A 23,075-nucleotide genomic window follows, 5' to 3' on the forward strand; every position below is an offset into this window, starting at 1 on the left:
ACAGCGACACCAGTTCAAACCACCTTTCCAGCAAATTCAACCGATTCTACCGCCGTGTGTCGCTACCAGCGCACTCGCTCACCCCTCTGAACGAGTGGACGAGCCCGTTTCCGCTCGCCGGTAGGGCGTGTCACACCGACAGAAAATACACCGCTCGCTAAACTCTTGTCAGGACCTGTACTCTCACTGTGCTCATCCACGCGCGCAGTCTGAGAAGGTCTCATCCTGTCACATGAACATAAACCAGATTTTCTCATATCCCATATCGTCCCGCCATGCTCCGGCGTTTCTATGGCGGCACGTTGGCGGGGCATATAGGAACGCACTGATGGTGTGGTGGGGAGGGACACTTTCAGGCGGTCAACAGCAATACCAAAGCTAGAGTCCGGACAATCAATGTCGATGAGACGACGATACTGGTAGGGGTGCTGTGTGAGGTACCGCGGAAAAATCCGGATTGTTTCCACGTCTCGTAGGACGCCTGCTGGCGTTTCGCGTGCCGCTGCCAGGACGGAGTAGGTCTCTGTCATTCTGGGAACTCCCAAACAGACGAGGAGGCTTCGGGCCTGAATATTCAGAAGCTCATGCTCTCCGGATACGCTGAGGCCGTGTACAATAGGCAGGCCGTACCGCAATGTGCCCAGAATCACCGCTGTGTGCACGTGACGGACGTCAGCGCACGAAGGGCGCACGACGATCCAGCAATGCAACGTAGAGCATTTACAAAACCGCTTGCCTTGGTGGCTATTGTTTTTACGTGCCGGGACCACGTCATGCCTTTGTCTAATGTCACGCCAAGGTACTTGCAATGAGGCATAAAGTCCAGCTGCGGTGCCCCACTGACGAACAATGGATAGTTTTGGAATGAGCGTCGGGTGAATGCCATGGCAATGGTCTTAACAGGGGAGACCGATTGGCCTCGGTCGGCAAGGTATTCTACAATAGAATCCAAGGCGCCTTGCAACCGGCATTGGACAGTGTGTCGACGGGTGGCAGAGGTCCATATGCAGATGTCGTCTGCGTACAGTGTGAAGGGGCGGACGGCTATACATAGAGGTTGTTTCAACGTGCCCCTTGCTGTACTGGGAAGCGCCGTCAAGGATGTATGGTGCAAAAGAATGAAGATTCCACCGTTTAGCTCCTCGCCTGAGACAATTGTCTTTGCCCTTGACTGACACTGCACAGTATGTAAATTTGTGTGGAAAAGGGTGTCTAAAGGTGCTTCGCAATGTGTGTCCTACATGGACAGACCATTTAAAATCGACGCGAAATACCAATTGAGATGTGACGCGAGCAATGAGCACCCCTCCACTCTGACCTTTCTCCTGGTGGTTTTCGTTTCGTTTCGGGTTTAATTTCGTTTCCGTTACCGTTTCCGGTAATGGAAAGGCTGTTACAGAGCTGCCGGAGGACAGCCAGTCCGGCTCTGTCAGCATGTTGTTTTGCCTAGAGTCACTAAATAAGCTACGCTTCAGAGTAGCGACACTGTGCCGCCATGTTGTTTCGGATGACCTCCAGCGCCATCCATTTAGCGCTCTTCGAAGTGTCGTCTTCTTCCACTGCTGAACTTCACCTTCATCTATTTCTACTGCCAAAATGGAGGTGGGGCTGGAGGTCATCCGAAACAACATGGCGGCTCAGTGTCGCTACTCTGAAGCGTAGCTTATTTAGTGACTCTAGTTTTGCCCACGTGCTGCTTCGGTGTCACGCGTACACACTACGCAAGCAATTTCCGTCGTTGGGATGCGCACATCTTGCAAGATTTTTTATTTTTTTTAAATGTAGGAACATGTCATCAGTCTTCACTCACTCTGAGTCGAGCAACTCAAGATGCGCGTAACCTTCATCCAATGTCGCATTCATAAGCGGACGCTCTCATTAGTAAATAATACTGCCATAGCCACGGTGAAATGAAAAAAAAAAAAAAAAAAAAAACGTAAAAAATCAGTAACTAAAAATCGTACGCTGTCATCCTCGTGCTATGATGGAGTATAGTCATGTGTTGATGTCATGGAGTTATGAGAACTGGGACGAGGTAAGCGAGGGATGCACCCTCGAGATCAAATATTGCACTTTGTTTCCATGCTGTCGTGGAGTATCTAGAGTATTACAGGGAATGAAGTCATCAAAATACAAAAATAAAATGAAGGGCCACTCAAATGTCGTCGCACAACAGAAATAGCCATTACCCGAATTCAATACCGGACGACAATTTTCGTTTCCGTTTCTGTTTCTGGTAATGGAGGACCGTGGTACGCGTTTCCGTTTCCGTTATCGTTACCATCTCTAATTTCAGTAATATACCGTTTATGTTTCCGTTACCATTACCGTTACCCTTCCCTGACTAAACCTCATTAGTGTTTCCATGTGCATTGTTTTAATTCCTGCTTCCCTATCAGGTCATTCTCCGAAACTGGTAATTATGGGAGCAACCAGTTGGTTGCGCAGTTTAGTTTCGAATGAATATGCGTTTGCAATATTGCCGCAACCACTCATGCAAAGATCGCGAGACGGCGTGTGTTCCCGTTTTATCCTAAGGCTCATTGCAGAAGCTTGCCAGTTACATATTGCCTGCATTACAGCTCTGAGAGCCATTCTATTGAAAAATCGGCTTTCTTACGCACCCTGAAACTTCTAATGCATGCTTGAAGACTGGAGCCCGTTAAATGATACTTCCATAATTAAGCGTCCGCCCAAATCTGTATACCCTCTGGCGTTCGTTACCCCTGGGAACGCTGTTATCCGGTATGTAAAATAGAGTATCTATCGTTGTAAAGAGGACTACCTCCATAAGCAGTTCTACTTTATGACAATACAGCACGATGCCATTTTTCAGCATAACAAACACACCCCCATATGTGCCTTCTCCGGCAAATATGGCACGAATTTCACGCTTGCATCGTTACTTGCATTCGTATAGCTGTACTGATGAAGCGAATCTGGAGCCATGTTCCCTAAGTTGCGCAGTAAGTACGTCTTAGCCATCCCCTCATATTTCCAGCCATTAATCTTGCACGATTCAAGATGAATGTGTATTGTGCCATTCTGCAATTGTAACATACGTACACATGGTAACGTTTTAATTCGATTGTATTAAAAAGAAAAACAACGTGGAGGTTGTGGTTCCACGAACTCCAGAACGCTATTATATTTGACTGCGCAACGACCACAAGGGGATGGTGGGGTCAATGACGATGCGACAGGAACGAAGATGAAAGAGAACTTTCATTTCAGGCGCGTGCGGGATTACTATGCGTGACCGCTTAGTTCCACCCATAGTTCCACTTAGCCTATTGCCTTTAGCTATGCGCCACACCAGGAAGAAGACGAAGAAGAAAAAGAAGTTTCACTTTCTTCGTGATGAAGCTATGCGTCAGCACTTGATACCCAGTCGAACGCGCCATCTCCTGCAATGTTGTCATAAATTGTTAATGGGCTCCTGTGCGTGTGTGATACTCCGTAACTCTGGTGCAGGCGAACACGCGCTCTCTCCCGCGGACGTCACTGACCTTTTCAGTTGAGTATAGAGAGTAATTAAAACTCATAAACATTATTTTCTTTCACATTACCTCTCCTTACAAAGCAGAAGAAATTTCCACTGCAGAAAGCTTTCAACTCAAAGGCGGTCTTTGTGGTACTTTTTAACGAGAGTTCAACAACAATCTGGTCGTCCATATGCAACTGTTTTTACTTCGTGCCTCATTCTGTTAAGAGTACAGTCTACTTAGAAAGTAACATTCAATAAATGCGTGTCCTCCCTAAACTGGGGCTGAGAAGAGGGCGCACTCAAGCCGTGCAGTTAGGATTTGCGCAGAACAATTTGGACTTTTGCGGAAAGCTTTGGAATTACTCTGCAGCTGGATGCCGGAACTGTGCGATAGCATACAATGCAGGTGACCCTCATTTCACTAAGCTTTTGTTAGATAATGAAGCTTTACGGAGTAGAATATGAGACGATTTTCAGCACCGTAGGTTGCGGTTGCAATAAATCCCTCGTATTCTTTGCAAGTATATCACTGCTGTTGTGGAAACAGTTACAGAGCAGAAAATGAAGAAGGGTTGACTGCACGAACAATGTTCACATATAAGGGCTGTCAGGCCTTAGAGGACGTGTTTGAAAAGAATGACGTTTCCGCACGAATGTTTTACCACTACCCTACGTATCATTTCCGTCACATTTCATGGCGCTGCAACTGGCGTCTCCGCTGCTCAAGTTTTGACGTAGCATCAGCATATTTGGAACGCGTTTTGCATATCCAGAGCGGGGCAAGAAAGAAAGCAAGACGGTCGAGGCTCCAATAACCACCACAAGTATACAGAGCGCAAAAGACCTATGCTTTGGCAAGAGATGGGGAGTACTTAAAGTCCCAAGTACTACTTTAGGTTCATTTTTCAGTACTTGTACATTTCAAACTGTGTACTCTGTACTGTACTTTAAGTATATTTCTTATGTGCTTTTCTATCAAGGGCTCAAGTACCCAGCTGGCAACGCAAAAAAGCAAAAGACATGCAGATCAGTATAAATAACTTTTGTGTCTGTCTGGGCCATTTTAGAACAAGAAAGTGCGGTTGACCGGTCATCGAAGGAACATGAAAATAAACATCAAATGAAACTGAAATGGAACAGAAAATGAAGGTTCAATGTTCACACGTTATGCACTGTGACAGATAGCATGGTAATTTATATGGAAACCATTCCATCTGTTTCATTTCATATTCATGAGTAAGCAATTAATGAACTGGCCACGCCTCGCACCTGCAAGCACTTGCTAAAAATGCAAACGAAAAGCATACTTCCTTTCTCACTTTTTGTCACCACAGAACAGTGAGACACGGAACGATACTATGTACGATACGGATACTTTAAAGTACTTTGCCAGGTACTTTCGACTTTGCTTTAAGTGCATTTGCGGTATGGCACTTTTTACTGTCCTTGAAGAACCAGTGATGCCAGGTACTTGATTGATACCGCACAAGTTTTAGGTACTTTGCTCATCACTAGCTCTGGCACAGAGGTGTAAATCGACGGTTCGAATGGCACATGTCGTAGAAAGAATTAGCAAGTACTGAGCCAACACTGAGCGTGCACGCTATGTAATGTTAGATGGCACAACTGAATATATGAATATACAGAGTGTTTCACCTAAAGTGACAAAAAATTCTAACTGGCGACGTAATCGCCGGAGGATAGCCGGACTTTTGGCAATCACCTTCTGGGAACTTTTGCCGCCATTTAGGAAGGCTTTGGAAAATTTTTAATTAAGGGAATTTATTTTTTCAATTGAACTTTGAAAATTGCCAATCGAACCTTACCTCTTTTACAGAAATATGAAGTCCTCCACGGATAACCACAGACCCAACAAAAACTATGCACAGTATCGCAACAGAAATAGCCTAAAAAATTAGTAAAAATTCCGCTTTAGCCCCGCCTGCTTGATTGTCGCAAAGAAGAGCGCACGGAACGCTCGGGGATAGGTGGAAATGTTACCACCTCTTGTTTTGCCTTTCTTTCCCCGGCTTTGACATTGATGCTGGTGAGAACCGTCTTATCACAAAGAAAACAAAACAACCATCTCGTCACAAAAAAAGCAGAACAAATGAAGGCGGGAACACTTCCTCCTCTAGACGCACATTTCGCGGGCGCTACTTCGCGAAAATCAAGCAGGTGGGGCTAAAGCGTAATTTTTACTAATTTTTTTCGACTATTTCTGTTGCTATACTGTGCACAGTTTTTGTTGGGTCTGCGCTTATCTGCGGATGACTTCATATTTCTCTAAAAAAAAGTGAGGTTCGCTCGGCAATTTTCAAAGTTCAATTGAAGAAATAAATTTCCCGCGATTAAAATTTTCTAAATCCTTCCTCAATGGTGGCAAAAGATTCCAGAAGGTAATTGCCGAAAGTCCCACAACCTTCCGACGAATATGTCGCTAGTTAGAATTTTTTATTACATTAGGTGAAACACCCTGTATGTGGTCAGAAAGGACAAGAAGCGCCATTGGTCGTGTTTTATTTGTTTTTCTTCTTCTCCCTGGCAGTTGTAGGCTTCCATGTACGCGATTTTTGTCGTCAGGCAACCCCAAGTTTTCATTTTGGGCTGTGAAAATAACGGCCAGTCCCCGAGTAGGGGGGAGAGGGGTATATGTTTATTAAGAAAAGAAAGGAAAGGTTAGCCTGAGTAGGGTGTAAAAGTTTGTATACGATGAGTGAACATAGAGAGTACAGTATGTTACCGAGTGTTGCTGTGAACCACTGCTGTGTCGGCAACAACAACACTAACAAAGGTATATTTGGGTTATTTGAGAATCGTAAGGATGTTCTTGCTTTTAACCCATGGCAATCTGCTCAAAATTCACTTTCCTGGGCCGGTTCAAACCGATATTTTCCGCTGCTGCGGAGCTGAACCCGAAACGAACCAATGTGCCAGAACCTGAAACCGAACCGAAACAAATAATGGTTCCGATCCCTGATTCACACCAACCGCAAGTTTCCCCAAATAAAGCGCAACTACACATTGGCCAAACATTTCACTACGCAGAAACGACAGGTAACCTGTACCAGCTACCAGCCCTGTCTAAAGAAAACTTGTGCAGAAGAAACAAAATAAACTATGCGAAAAAACATTTCAAAATATTGCAGGCTATAGTTCCCGTATCCACCGTAGAGAAAATAATGATTACCATAAAAAAGATGTACAGAGAAGGCGAAAGCCGCCTTTGTCCAGGAACCTTTAACTCTTCCTTGCGCCAACAAATGGTACAAAATAACAAACGAAAACATCTGACTCACAGACCACGGAGTCACGCTGTGATTGGAAAAGAAAGACTCGAGCGGAATTATCACCATGGCGATAAAGGAAAGCATAAATGTAGGAGGCAAGCGATGGAGATGATATAATGCAGTTGCAGGCAACATTTCCCTCGGTTTGAGGAAGAGGGATGATATGTACGGGACAACACGAAATGACAGAGCGAGTCCCTCCTGTCAGATTTGGCTACTTTCTTTTTTTTTTTTCTTTTTGTCCATTTGTCGTGAAACCGAACGAACGTCGTCTACAACTGCGATTACGACGTTGGGTTGCGGATGAGTAAGCATAATGACAGCGTCGTCGGCATTTTTTTTTTGTTTTTTTCTCCTAGCTCGTTTCATACTGGGAAGGCAACAAGAGTAAATGGAACTCCATTGGGTTTTCTTTACCTCGGTAGCAATCTGCAGTGACTTTCTATAATGGGATTAGCAGTATTGTTGGTTCTGAATTGGACCCAATGCAGACAACATGCGTAACTGTTGGTGAGCGTCAGCACTCAACGAAGCTGACATATTTCAAGGGCATGTGTGCTGTCCATGCCTTATTTTTCTGTGCCAGTGAAATAAAAGCTCTACTCTTCCCAATTAAATATTCAGTTTCCTCAATACTTAATGGTGTCGTTCCTCTCATGAGATTAAGCTCCGCCCTTTCCACCGAAGTGCGCCAAGTGGATTTACAACTACGTGAACCGAGTGCCATATACGTCGAGTTCGAAGCGTGAGCTTCTCCAAAATGTACAATAATGCAACATGTGACGTAATAGGCAGCATAAGACGTAAAATAAAATACATATCTAGCCTACGATACAACAAGAGCAAAACACATTCACTACACTGAAAACAACGCGATCGGGGAAATTTCACGCAGAATAGTCTCCAGACGAACATATTACGTCGTTTTTGCTTGTTTAAATATCAACAGGACCTAAAGCACAAAGGATATAGTAAAAAAAAAAAAAGAAAGGACTCCGACATAAATAGCGCTCATGAAAGAAGTAGACGTACCAAATAAACATCCAGCTCAAACGCAGGAGCGGTACAAAAACGCAGAATGGACGGGCAACCAACGTGTATTGCCCATACAAAGTATGCCTGAGATAACTTGCGATTATAAGTGAGGTAACCAACGGATAATGGAACACTGCACGACCATTACTGGACACAGTCCACCTCCACCACAAAAAGAGGGGGGGGGGAGCACCAGGAGTATCATCCTCACAAATAATACACTTGGGCTATTTCTACGTCGGCCAGTTCATTGAAATCTGGACGAAAAAGACCAATTGAAAAAGACCCAACCATCACGCGAGCTGAGACTGCAGTCAACGGTGAACGAACAGGTGGGCAATATGATTCGAACTTTTAAGGCACGACTGCGAAAGGTAAAACTGGTGAAAACCAAAATAAGACCTTCCAGTGGCAAATTTCGACAACAAGAATGTTACGTTTCAGGGCTTTCATTTGTCCGGGATGTAGACTTGTACGTAACGGGTAATTGCGTTACTAGTAATCAATTACTTTTTTGAGTAATTTGTAACGTAATCGATTACTTTTGGGGCCCAGTAATTTTTTGAGTAATTCAATTACAATTTTCAGTAATCAATTACCAAGTAATCGATTACTTGCAAACTAAAGAATTCACATTGTTCGGGACGACGCACACACACATATATGGGATGATTCACCGCCGCGATGGTGGAGAGAGTGTTCAGTATGGCTGCGGACGTTCTGACAAGAAAACGCGGAAAATTAACGGACGAAAACTTCGAGAAGCAGCTGCTACTAAAGTTGAACACTGCTCGTATGAAATAAATTCTGCTTCAATGCCGACTTCGTTTTTGCTTCGTTTCGCTTCGTTTTTGCTCAGTTTCCTTTTTTTTTTTTGTGGATATCTTTTTTCTCTTTTTTTTATATCGTTTTCTCAGATATCGAAAGTAATTGGCAAAGTAACGCGTTACTTTTCAAGGCGTTACTTCATTACTTTTTCCGGCAAGTAATTTGTAACGGTAAAAAATTACTTTTTCGTACAAGGTAATGGTAACGGCAATCAATTACTTTTTTTTAGTAACGTGTACAAGTCTGGATATTAGTGAGATTTAGTCAGTGTTGTACGTAACGCCGTTACAGTAATCGATACTTTTTTCGGTATCGGAATCGGGAAAGTATTTCAGTTACAGTTTTATGGGAACGTGATCTCCGTATCGTTACCGGTACCAATACTTTTTTAGTGCCCCACCCTTTCTCACCGACCATATTTCTTACTCTTACTCATTGTGACTGGTGCACCTAGCGCTGGACAAAAAGCCTGTGGACACGCCTACGTGATCCATACCAATTACACAACAACAACAATAAATGAAGAAGTGATGATGACATGGGATGCTTCCCCGTGGTAGCCACGGGACCCTACCCCACTTCACAGCGGTTAATGTGAGAGGATGAATTATGGTGAACGCGAAGCGACGACAGGTCGGAGTTCTGTTCAGAGCTCTTCGAGGAGTCCAGTGGCTTGCATGAAAGCAAACACAATAACAAAGCAATTATACCAAACACATTAAACTACGGGAATTATACCAAACACATGTTCACTTTTTTTCTTCGAACCTGGAGGAAATAACCACGCTGCGCTCAACAAAGTAGTTGAGGTCAACGAACAGCGGTCAACTCTTTGAGAGTGCATTCTGGCTTCCAATGCTAAGCTACCGTGTCGCACTGAGTCACGCTCACATATACTTTGGTATTGTTAACTTCGGATAGGTTACCTCGGTCATTGGATTCCACGGTATGTGTGGTCCTGACACTAACGTAATTGTCATACTGGCCTCTGTCAGCTGCCTGCTAGTATGGCAGAAGAAACTTTGAGAACCAGCTATACATGAAGGACTAGCAAAGTGTCTGAGCTACATAATAAATATGCTTGTTTTATTGCAAAACCTTTCTTTATCTTCTTTAATCGTATCTTTTTACTGCAAAAATGTCTCCTCCCAATTTGCTATTATACAAATGGGGTGTTCACGTAAGCGAGATTTCTATGTTGCATCATCATTGTATTTCCAATAAAAGTGTCGGGCAAGGTATCGCGTTACTTTTTTTAGTAAGGGTACTCCGTCACTTTAAAAAAGAAGTATCGCACGTAACGAGTATCGGTATCGCGATACCATATTTCGGTAACGGGTACAACACTGGGTTTAGTGCATCGTACGCTATCGCCTTAGCGTACGCAAAGAATAGCGAGGTGCTTCTGCGCAATGCGCGAAGCTCTCTATGTTTTGCGCGTGCACAGGGCTCCCAGAGCTCCCATAGCGTAAATTTCCTGTTTGGACTCAGTATCACACGAAACTGATGAACTGCATGAGTTCAGAGGCTACTTTCATCACATATTTTAAAGAAAAGCATTCCTCTATTTCATAAAACAATGTCCAGAGTTAGCGCGGACACCCGGAAAACAAAAACAGAGTAGCAAGCATCCTCGTATATAGTTTGATGACCTCCTGCACCAATGGCTGCTTCTTATAAATTCACTTGCTTTAGTGGCCAAGTTTTGTTACAGCAATCGCGAAATACAAATAAGTGCGCTAAGATTGGTTATGGGGGTTACTTGATCTTTTTTTAAAATTACACCTTCAAGGTTGCACGGGGATCCGGTAAGTGGTTTAAGAAAGGGTGGTCATAAATCATGTTCCGGACAGAAAGGACGAAAGAACAAGAAGATAATGAATTAAGGGGCGGTGGAATACTGAGTGCTGCCAGTCATTTACTAAGAAAGGAAAGCAGAAGAAAAAAAACGCGTTAAAAATATTTTATACGTATACAAGAACATATGGCACACATCTCACAGAAATAGCGGTGTAGCTCAGTGCTAGAGCACACGCGACTCTATACGCAGTCCCTTCATGGAAATCCAATGCAGAAATCGTTTCTTGCTGAAATGAAACCCTGAAAGAAATATTTTTGTACAACTTTCATTCTCGAAAGTCCTCAAGCGCCTGATATCGTTTGGACTGAAAGCAAACCTGCAAAAGTGCCAATTTTTCCAGGACAGCATTGTGTACTGCGGACACAGGATCAGCAGCGAAAGTTTACACAAGACACAACACACGATTCGTGCTGTACTTGAAGGTCCAGCACCGCAAAACGTTAGCCAGCTGCGTTCTTTGCTTGGTCTAATCAACTACTACGGAAAATTTATTCCGGACAGCGCAAATCTTTTGCGGCCTTTACACGCACTTTTGGAGAAAGCTGAAAGTGGAAATGGACAAAAGACTGCAGAGTAGCTTTCCAAAAAGCAAAAAGAAATTATTGCGTCTGACACAGTCCTTGTGCACTAGAATCCGCAGCTACCACTCCGTCTCGCCTGTGATGCCGGACCACGTGTTCTCGGCGTAGTTCTTTCTCATGAAATGCCTGATGGGACGGAAAGGCCAATCGCATTTTCCTTAAGAACCCTTAAAGCGACAGAAAAGAACTACTCACAAATTGACAACGAATCCCAGGCCATTGTCTGCTGAGTGCAGAAGTTATATGCTTACTTATATGGTAGACACTTCAGACTTATAACGGACCATGAACCGCTGACACGGATCTTGATTTATTTGTAAAAGAAAAAAAATGGAGATGTTAGTCTCGAGCCACTCGGGACTGTCTACTCCAAGACGCGTTATTCAGAAAAGTAAGGGAAACTACACAAATCTATACACTTTGAAACGGAATGGAAACGGAATAGATGAAAACATCACCGCAAAACTTGGCATCAAAAGCAACAGTGTAGGAGAGTCCACTTGCGAAATCTCAATGCACAACAAACAAAGAGCGTCACAATGTGTCAAATAGGTCCGTCGAGACGAGAAATTGCACAAGCGCGCGCATGGCAGGTATGAGCTGATTTGCGGGCCAGCACCCAAGAACCTTTTCGGTGGACAGGTGGGTCAGTGATGGCACAAGGGTACAACGGTGTGCACTGTACCTCGGGCAGTCTTGGAGTATATGATCCACGTCCTCAACTACATCACACAGCCGGCAGTTGGGGGACGGGACCATGCCAAGCTTAAACAAAAGTCGTCCACTGTATGGCCGTTGAGGCGAAGCCTGTGGATGAGCGACGTGATGGGTCAAGGAAGCACTGACGGCATATAAAAACGGAGATCTGGGTCTACCTTGCGCAGGAACGACGTAGAAGGGACACTTCTTCGCCAGTGTTCACTGCACAGACGTCTCATAAGGGTACCAATTGCTTGCTTCGCGTCCGCTTGGGTGAAATACGTAAGGTGCGTCGGTACGCCACGGGCCACATGAGCCCGTCTTGCAAGTAGGTCGGCAGCCTCATTCCCAGGGACGCCACAATGACCTGGAATCCACTGCAAGGTGATGTTATGTGTCTGTGTGACAGCACACGAATACTCCCTGAGGACGTCACACACAAGTGGAGCGAGTGAGCTCGAGCACATGGTGCACGGCAGAGCTTAGAGGGCGGTTTTGGAGTCAGTGTATATGGTCCAGTGCATCGGTGGTTGACGGGACACAATGAAGGAAAGCGCCATAAGAATGGAATGCAGCTCGGCCACAGCAGCCGATGTCGGGTGCGACAACCTTGCACTTCTTTCAATCGACAGCTCAGGGATTACGAATGCACAGGTAGAGCCGGTCCGTGTCGATGAGCCATCAGTAAAGATTTTAATTCTGCCTGCATCGCGATGAAGCAGGCTCAGACTGAGATGGCGAAGAACAATTGTTGTAGCTGATTTTCTGGAAGCCAAGCCAGGGACATTGACATGCACAAGTGGTGCCTGAAGGGCCCATGGTGGGACCGCGGGTAGAGTCAGTTTTTTATTCTTGGGAATGAGGATGCGGTGAGCTAAAACAGCCTTGGCAGTAGCCGGATGCTGGCCGCCGAAGAATGTCGCGCACTAATGTGTGACACGGATCTTCTCGCCAATCAGTGTTGGGCAGTACTTGAAGTACCAAGTACTCAAGTAGTACTTTAAGTACATTTCTGTGTACTTGTACTTTAAGTACATTTCAAATCGTTTACTTTGTACTGTACTTAAAGTACATTTTTTCTGAGTGCTTTCCCATCAAGTACTCAAGTACCCAAACTTGGACTCCAGACAAAAAATCATAAGTGAGTATGAAAAATGCACCCCACTAAAAGTGCTAAAATGACAAGAAGACGACGAAAACACACAGATCTCAGGCTGTAAATCTCTTGAGTTTTCGTCGTCTTGCCGTCATTTTAGCGCTTCTATTGGAATGCAGTACAAGATTCCCAGTATGACATTTTACCAAAAGGATTTTTGTGCGTTTAAAGAGCATATTTGTTGAAGCAAATCTATTGTTGATAGGCTTGAAATGTTGAAAACGTATCAACGCTTCTATGGCTATGTAAAACGTATGGAATGCAAAGACACGCACACATTATGATACTGCAACCGGCAGCACAATGACTTGGTGAATTGTCATTTCAGTTCTGCCAATGCAAGGTTCTATGCTTTTTCATATCGTTTCCTTCATTGGCAATTAATAATCAATTTATATCACAATGTGTGATTGCATTACACGATCAACACTCTGAAAGACACACATGCTTTCATTTTTACACTTTACGTTTTTTTAATTGGTCACATGGATTACATTGCTGCATATCACAGTCGTATAAAAATGAAAGCTTACATCGTGTTTCATCGTTTTTAATTCTCTTCGTATTCTTTTTTAAACATGTTGTATTCCAAAAAGCAGCAAGGAATGCCCAGAAATGTATAATCTCTGTTGGTACTTTTCCCCCCTGACATTATCTAGTCTCTTATACCCGAAGATTAGTACCGGAACACCACACTAGGTGGGTGACCTTGGATCAGTCAGGGTATAATACTATTTTGCATAATCGCACCACAGCTGACTGATTACCTCTCTACATGTAACTGCAGATTAGAACATCTGATTAAGTTCATATACACGGGTTAGCACGTAACCTAGGACTTTATGGTTTCAAAGCATTTGTCAAGAATGCTCGTTGAAGTTTAGCCAAAAAAAGGAAGACACAGGTACTAAACAGTGAAATGCAAAGTGATAAATTAAATTGATGTAGTACTTGATGAGTACTTGAAGTATTTTTCTTAGTACTTTGTACTTTACTTGAAGTACATTTGGAATTGGGTACTTAGTACTGTAGTTGAAGTACTAATGACACCAGGTACTTGGTACTTTACTTGAAGTACAATTTTGAGGTACTTTGCCTATCACTGTCGCCAATGAAAGGTATACCTGCAATGTAAGCAGCGCGTCTCCAATGCTCTCTGCGTTATGCTCTCGTTCTCTCTGGCATGATCTGCGACATAGTGTATAAGAGGTCAGAAGACAACGGCAATGGTGACAGTTTGTCACGCTTACCTCTACCGGATTCTCCACCGGAGGTCCCTGATGAAGCTGAGCTTTACGATTTCAACCAATTTGAGCAACTTTCTGTTATTCATTCACAACTGTGAGACGCAATCCGACGAGATGCGACTCTGTCGAAGATATAGTGGAATGTCAGGAATGGCTAGGACAATTCTAACCGGACGAAGATCTTGTGCCTTACACTCGACGCACGGATGAAGTAGCTGTGCAACATCACAACAGAACAGATAGAACACACACTACATAGCACGTATACACACAGCACGTGCTGCGTGTATAGCTACTCTGAGACCTGATGAAGTGCAGGCTCGGCACGAAGGTCTTGTTTCAACGTTTTAAATAAAAGTTGCTCCAGTCTTCTCATCTGTGCAACAAGGAGTTCCAACATGGAACACTCGCACAGTCATTCCCGCGAAACTCGAACAGTCCCAACAAACTCGAATTCTTGACAAGCTTCACCGTGGTCACATGGGAATAATTAAAATGAAAGCTCTGGCACGATCCTACGTATAGTGTCCAAACATCGATCGAGACATCGAAGCTCCTGCAAAGAATTGCGAAGGCTGTTTGAAGAACCAAAATGAGTCACCTAAGGCTCCATATCATCCGTGTGAAATCCCTAACGGACCGTGGAAACGAGTCCATTTGGACTTCGCCGAGCCATTCCAAGATAAAATGTTCCTAGTTGTTGTAGATGCCTTCTCCAAAGGGCCTCAAGTAATCGTCATGAACTCTACTACTGCTTCTCACACTGTAGACGTCCTATAGGGACGATCTTCGCCAGAAACGGCACACCTGAACGTATCGTCACTGACAATGGACCACAGTTCACATCAAGCGTGTTCACGGAGTTCATGAGGACCAATGGAATTCAACATTCCTTGACAGCGCATTACCATCCAGCAACCAATTGACTTGCTGAGCGTTTCGTACAGACACTCAAATCAAGCCTGAAATCTATGCAGTGGAAGAGAGTATCCACGAGAACATCGCAAAGTTCCTTATTGCATATCGTACTTGCCCCCATACAACGACTGCAGAAACTATCTAAACTCTTCCTGGGACGCGAACTACGCACACGTCTGTCACTTATCAGGACAAGTGTTCAAGACCGCATGCGGACCAAGCAAGATAAACTGGTAGAGCGGTATCCTGGAAGAGAACGCTACTTTGAACCGGGACAGCATGTTTCTGTTCGTGACTACAGAGGAACTGATAGGTGGACCACTGGTCTTGTCCTCAGACGCCATGGACTATGGAGGCCCACTTCTGTGTGGCCAACAACGGCGAGCCTATCCTGCCATTACCCCCCCCCCCCCCCCGCCATGGACTGTTGTCCTGTGAAGTAAAGGCTGGTGATAAAATCTGGCGCCGGCACATCGACCAGCTGAAACCGGGTGCCTGCGCACGCCAAAAACCCCCCGAGAAGAAAATCGCAGAGCTCTTTCGAATGACTCGGTTGCTCCAGAATCCAGGAACTACCAACGCATGGTAACGGATCAACCACACCAACCAGAACCAGAAGTTACTCCTCCGAGCAAGTTGCACATGACGCCTGAGAATGTGCACGCTCCGAATGCAGCAGACCCTCATGTAGGAAATGGGAATGCACAAGCCGCAAAGACGCCCCCGTCCCCAACGAAATAGACCCCCTCGGAAAGGCTGACTGTGGGACTGGACTAAAGGATTTTGCGGGGGAGGAGATGTCGTGTTCGGCTGATACCAGCAGATGAACGATCGCCCCTGGCAACTGTGTGCTATTGTGCAACACAGCGTAACAAGCGCTCGCGCCAGTAGCGCACAGACTCCTGTAATGCAATCTGTATGCTCCTGCTATGTACTCAGATGTAATTGCAATGAAGCCGTTGGAAAATACAACACATCACTGTTTCTACATGACGTTTCTATAGCTTTGTATACCCGATGCACGAAAAGTGGTTGGGCAAATGTTCATCAGTTTCGATGCGGGTGTTTTCACTGCATGCTATTGGTACCTATATGCGTACACACCATGTGAATTACTGGGAATAACTGGCGTTTTCACAAGTCCACTTTTGCCCGTTCTTTAAGGCCCGTTAAATTAGCTGAGAATGTTACCCGAGATAAACGCTCGAATGACCCGTGCCACTTCCACGGCTGTAGTTCTAGATAGAGAACCTGTATGCAACAGGTTGATACGTAAACTAAACAACAACAACACCTTTATTACGCAACTTTATTACATGAACAACTTTATTACGTAAACTAAGATTGTCACAAGGTCCCTTCAGCCACCAGAAAGTTTTTTTTTTCCTGCTTTTCTTAGTGTCTAGTGGCAATGGGGAATTTTAGAATAGGGGGAGCAATTTTATAAACGGGGCGTACGGCGGGCGAGAACGAAGGGGGTTAATAGAGGTTAAAGAATATAGTTACCCTACCGCAACCCAAACCACCGTCTATTTGCGCCTGCCACACGGTCAAGCGGTAATCGCTTTATTTTGCGTGCGAAATTCACCTAATTTGAAAAACACAAGTTTCGGTACCAAATATTGTTCTTGGAATTTATGTTACACTAAGCGACCTGTGTTTCTTTAAGGTGGCTCTCTCGCAAAATCTCTCCGCGGGGGCGACGGAAGTTCACCTTGGGGTGACTTGGGCACCCACGCTATTTTCGAAATATATCGTGCTCCTTCAAGGCCCAAGACACGGATTGGGTTCTGGGAAAGCGCAGTGCCGACCACAATTTAATTGGAGCGCCAAGGCGTTTAGCTACCCGGTTCTAAAACTCTCTAATATCAAATCCTTCAGATACACGCCCTCCCACAACACAGAGACATTCTTCAGAGACTACCTCGTCACGCAGGTAAAAATATATTTCAATCATTCCACTTTACCCCGGATACTTAGTACTTTGTTCAGTCACGGTATTGACTATACGTGTATAGTTGACTAATCGATTAACAGCCTGTCTGTGTCTTCGCCTGGGGTTTCCTCGTTCACTAACGAACTGACGACTTGCTTGTTCCACTCATTAAAAGTTTGCGCGGGAATTGATTAACGCTGTTAATGTTCCTCAATTTGCTGGGCCTGAAAGCTCTTTGGAATGTGACGATAATCCCCCGAGACTATTAAAGTTTTTCTTTTTTCACTCAATTTTTAGCGTAATTTCTTTTTTTCAGGTTCATGTTTCTAATTTCACGAATTCTAGAGACACTACCGAATTAAAATCGTGTTCTTTAATGTTGCTCAGCCGAGAAACTTTCGCAATACTTCTGCAACATGATCGAGCGATGCAGTGAACAAGATATCAGTTAAGAGCATATGGCTGCATGCTCCCTTCATAAACACGCTAAGTGCATTAATGCATCGTACAAAAACTGTGACCGCTCCGGGGCAGCCAGATACACAGGAACACTTGGTGGATGTCATATCAGGACGCTAATCACTCTCTTGGAATATTGTGAGCATTCTCTCAATAGATAGAGTCTCAAAAGATAGCGCAAAGCTCTGATTGTCTTTGGAAGTGCCACATTACGACGAAGCCTGAGCTTCGGCACAACAACAACAAGGACGTAACGTAACACAACACGAGCTTGGATCTTGTCCACCAGCTTGCATGCGTATATGCTATTTTATCTAGTAAATGCCCCCTACAGCGATGTGTACAGCAGCGGGCCGCACTGCAGTTTGTTGCACATTTCTTCCATTGTGATAGGGGCTTTTACAAGGCCTTCTTGTGAGATGTCCAGAAGCATCGCGAGGACACGGCTTGACAGGGGATGACAGGGGATGATAGGGGATGATAGGGGATCAAGTGGACGGTTAAAACCGTCGAGTTGTCTCGAATTGTTTGTCGTGGGCGAAGCTGGTGAGAATGTTAGTTGTGTGATACGTGCCTATAAGAGAACAGTTTGGAATTCGCAACTTGAATCTCCAGGTAGAGCACTGCACGGGCTCGGGCTTAACCGAAAACCCGAGCCCGGCCCGGGCCGGACCGGACCGGGTAAAGCCTTTTTGCGGGCCTGGGCTGGGCTCGGGTTTGACCATTACGGGCTCGGCACGGGCACGCACACTGGCGGGCCTAGGTCGGGCTCGACCCCTCTGTTAGTTCGCCACGGTCAAATTTTACAGCCTGATACACTAGGCCGTGCCGGGTAGCCTATAAATTTATCGGGCCGGGCTTGTGCCGAGAAACCTAGAATCCTTCGGGCTTGGGCCGGGCCCGGGCTGGTAAATCAAAGGAAGGCCGGGCCTAGCCCTAAGAATGCGACCCGTTCAGTGCTCTACAGGAACTGCGTGACCTTCGTCACACGTTGAGCAGGTGTATTAAGACAAGTGGTAACCAGACGAAATGGATTTCAACTCATATTCCTTCACCCGTTGATGTGCGAGATATGCATATCATTTGGTAGAGCTCGAGGAGGACGTGATGATGCACCACATCACGTAGTCACATCTAAGTTACCGAGACAACCTTTCCGGTACGCGATGCACAGTGCAGCAGACTAAGTCGCTTGACCTCTTTAGATGAACGTGTTCTTCCGACGGTTAAGTAAAGCATTGGCGCATGCTCTTCCAAGATTTTCGCAGTTGGAATTGGATAAGGTGATCGACAAGCCTGTACTGTTGTGGATGGTAGATGAAAAGCGCAAAAATATATGCCACCATCAGATGGTGTCAGAAATTTGCGATGCACGTTGTAGCCCGATGGCACGACTTCTTTGCCTCTCCAATGACCTATAGAGGCGCTCGAATGGTTTCCTAAATAGCGGAGGAGTGAATGATCGACGGTGACTCACGCTCATGCATACGCTGTACGTTACGTGGCGATCCTTGCGGTGGTACTGCGACGCTCACACTAACATATTCTAACTCACAACTAATTCTGCTGTTATCTGCGAAATTTGAACTACAAATCACATTTCACGAGCAGAGAGACGAACTGTGCCCTTGTGGCGAAACTCATCAATCGACACACGTGATAGCCAGCACTCTCTGAGCAGCCTGTCCTCCCAGAGCTAACTGGATTTCTAAGCCACTGCGTCCCTTCCATGGGTTACTTCGAACCCTGTTCGCAGTAGTGGTCAGAGCGCCTGCAGCCTTCTAAGACGGTTAATGGATTCTCGGGTACATTTCAAATGGTCTCCAGTACACTGGAGCGCTCCCCTAATGAAGTACCGTCTGCCCGCCCATCTTCGTGGAGCCAAAGAATCATTCATCTACTTCAATCTCGACCGGACGTCAATTCCACTCATGCTATGCGTTGGGCGGCATTGTTGCATCCCACGAAGCACTGTATATGTTATGCCTTGGCAATGTTCCACATCCACCGAAGCGCAAAGATGTCGCACTTCACGAATAACGTAAAAGTACATGTAGGCACTTAAGGGCGTATGGCTATGAGAAAAATTACAGCTGGTGAACGCACATAATTGCCGCTTCTAGCAGCACTTGAGCGAGAGAATCCAGCGTTTCATGTTTCGAGAAATCATTCCGAGAGATTTGCCGTACAATATTTCTTCACTGAGTTACGGGAGTGGTTCAACTTGCGAGAAACTTTTCCATGAGATGTGCTTGCGCGGAGAAACCCATCATCCTCACCGGAGAAACAGTTTGTCGGAAAAAAAAAATAATTGCGTACTCCGCCTAATGGCGCAAACAAATCATAACCTCATCCGTTCGTTCTGTGGATTAGTCTTTAGAATTCGAACAAGACAAAGCGGAATAGTCTAGTTTCCTTGTGCGTTCACTGTACGCAAAGCCCTGAAGCCCTTTCCTTTTTTTTCTTAATAAACATATTTAGAGACAAAGATATTTAAAAAAGGAAAACTACTAACGGAAGTAACTATATAGTCGCACGGAACTGGTAACCGAGTATTGACTCGGAGTATGGCGTTTTATAAGGCTTCTCTCTTCGCCCCCTCCACGCGGCGTGTATATCAACACGCCTGTTCGATTACAAGCTCTCGATCACTGCTGAAAAAGACATGAACGGTTCACTAGTACAGTGGAGATTAGAGATGCTGAGACCCTCTGTGTTAGAGAATTCTGTTGGGGTATTGTTCAGAAGCTACCACGAGGTTTCCATAAAACAGGTAAAAAATATTGCTACGTTGAATCATCAAGCACTAGGGCAGTGGCCAATGAAAGCGTATTGCATCTGTAGCGCTCGTCTGCTAGACAGCATCGTCAGCAGCTATTGTTGTTGTCTGTTAGACCTTCTCAATAACGAAAAACATTTGCTTTGACAATACTCTCCTTCAGAAACACGTGTTACAAAAGGGTGCTTTTGTTTGTTTTACCAGTCAACATATTGCATCACTGTGAAATGTATTCGCTTCGGTACTACATGACAGAAGTCTGCAACAACTGTCTTACCTTTTACAGTTTACGAAAGAAAGTCTACAGAAAAGAAAACAAAGAAGCACATGGCGTTGTCGCTCCATTAATCGGCTAGGAAGGCCTGTACTAGGCAATGCTATGGGATGGTGTTCATAGCGGCTGTGACAACATATTTCCGGAAAGCAGTGCAATGCCTGTCTCAGCTAGCATTGTGAAGCACCAAGCGTTGTGATGGTTCTTACTTCATCTTAAGAAAACATGTCTCGTTCATTTTTTTTCCTGTTCAGCTTGCAAACTCTAAACCGAGTTTGTGTTTCCGCTATCAAATGTTTGTAAAATTCAATAAGCCAATATGTAATGCGAAAAGGAAGCGCAGCTGAAAGACTACGAATGCAATGTCAACATTCATACTATACAATCGACAGTCATTCTCCAAATCCGCTCACTCCCGCTTGGAGAATCCAATTCCATCAGGACTGGTAATGCGTATGCGTCACATATTTTCGCATTCATGAAGTCCAATTTGATTCGCCCAAGCGTATCTGGAGGATTGTTAGTTTATAGCGGACTCTAGCATCGCACCCACGTAGATGTAGAACCACAACAACAACAACAATGAATGAATGAATGAAGGAAGGAAGGAAGGAAGAAAAAGTGATGATGATATGGGATGCTTCCACGCGGTGGTCGCAGGACCCTATCCCTAAACACAAAGCTGCAATGGAATTACGTATAATTCTATGTGAACAAGAAGCCATTCTCGAACACAGGGCTCGGACAGCGGAAGACACACACACACACACAGCGACATCTGCTTCCTACTAGCTCAGTAGCTGACGGAAGGAGATGCATGATTCAACATACATGTTCATGCTTGATCTTCCCAGCGAGGGACGTTCACTCCGTATGCAAAAAGAAACTGGTAGAAAACTCAAACTGTAGAAGCTATACAGAGCACACCACTGGAACCAAGAGTCGTATTATATCGCATTGTTTCTTATTAACTATCGTCGTCAGGCCTTTACTAGTTTGTAACAAATGCGTACGTACGCACGTGTAACGTAGTATACGTGCTGGATGCATACAATCCATGAAGACAAAGTGTTATCCTGTATTGCGATAAAAAATAATTTTAAATCAATTGAAATTGAACAAGCTTCTTACTCAGTGCAAGGCGAGATGCAGGATGAGCATCCTTAGCTTTTTACTGTGCACAGACGTACATTATGCCATGTTGGCAGGATGCGAAGTTATATTTTTTAATTATGTGTTATCGCCGCGAAGCAACTGTGGCCATGAGCGGCGTATAGGCGTGGACAGATGGAGAGAGGACAAAAAGAAAAGTAATGGGAGACGAGGAGGTTAGTATGCATCCTGGGCAGACTTCAAGAGGAACTGTGCCGACATTCGTTGGGAAAATCTGCCGGAAAACCCAGGGAAAACCCCAGATAACACAGCCGGTGCGGGGAATCGAACCCGCGTGGGCGTGTCTCGGCGTGGAAAGCGGTCGCACTAATCGCTATGCCACGGGAGCTGCTGGATGCAAAGTTATAGGCAGTGCTCATTTCCTAGTAACTTCTCGTTCAGCTTCTAGTCTTTGTGACATTTTTCGGGCACAAATTAGAGTCGTCGAGCAGCGGCAATTGTCTCTGGTGAGAGGGTCCGAAATACCTATTGGATAACAAGGAGCTGCTGACAACACTGCGTAGCCCAAATAACGCAACGTGTGGATTAATTCTAAAACAGTGCGTTCTGCAGTGAATATTCGTGTGTTTCGACAATAACACTGCCTTATTCGCGTGTTCCTCTCTACGAGAAAGCTACGCGTAGATAACTCAAAGTTACCACTGCTACTCGTTATAGTAGTCAGGAAGCTCCTACACTGCATGGATTCGAAAATATATAGCCTGCTTTAAAGAGGGAGGGACCCTCACGAGAGAAATTAACCGAGTATAGGAAGCTGAATTGTTCCAGGAGGGAAAATGTATCAGACATGCGGTCAACACGAAAGTTACTTGCAGCTTTCTGCAACTGGAGTTCCGTTTTCCCGTGGGAGATCAAAAGCGTTGGGGAGGTCTTGATTTTCCACGGGAGTCCAAGTTGAAAGGGAAACTTCAGAGTTGAGGAGGTTGTCACCACGCAAATGTAGGGCAAAACGCAAAAGCTGAATTTACGTTCTGGGCATGCGCAGGGGCGATAACGCTATTTCTCGCACATGCAAAGCTCCTGTCCCTATTCTTCTATTCTAAAAGTTCTAAAAGTCCCTATTACCAAAGCAGCGGGGAATGTATTTTACAATGCAATGGGGTAAATCCGATATGCGCTTTCTGTTTCTGCCAAAAAAAAGAAAAGGAAAGGAAACAACGTGAGTTCTACTTGGCAAATTTCGGAGATCAATCGGGAAAACTCAATTTATCGCAAATTAAATTTGATAAAGGTGCTCAGAAGAAGTCAGCCGAGCTCAATCAATGTCCCCTAGATAACAGAAGGCCTGCACACTCTTTCGATAACGTGACGCACCTGGAACGGCGCCATACACTTCCAATGAGGGAGCTTCT

The 23,075-nt window shown here is 44.9% G+C and overlaps 2 protein-coding genes across 3 annotated transcripts in view; one reads left to right on the forward strand and one right to left on the reverse strand.

Annotated features, from left to right (window-relative positions):
* The window catches only part of LOC135377525 (prolactin-releasing peptide receptor-like), a 774,729-nt gene that overhangs the window by 744,786 nt on the left and 6,868 nt on the right, over positions 1–23,075 (reverse strand). The window lies entirely within an intron of this gene.
* Positions 1–23,075, forward strand: part of LOC135377526 (neuropeptide F receptor-like) — a 414,003-nt gene that overhangs the window by 330,389 nt on the left and 60,539 nt on the right. The gene's annotated exons all lie outside the window — the stretch shown is intronic.

The sequence above is a fragment of the Ornithodoros turicata genome, chromosome 1 (genome assembly GCF_037126465.1).
Source record: "Ornithodoros turicata isolate Travis chromosome 1, ASM3712646v1, whole genome shotgun sequence".
NCBI classification, from domain to species: domain Eukaryota; kingdom Metazoa; phylum Arthropoda; class Arachnida; order Ixodida; family Argasidae; genus Ornithodoros; species Ornithodoros turicata.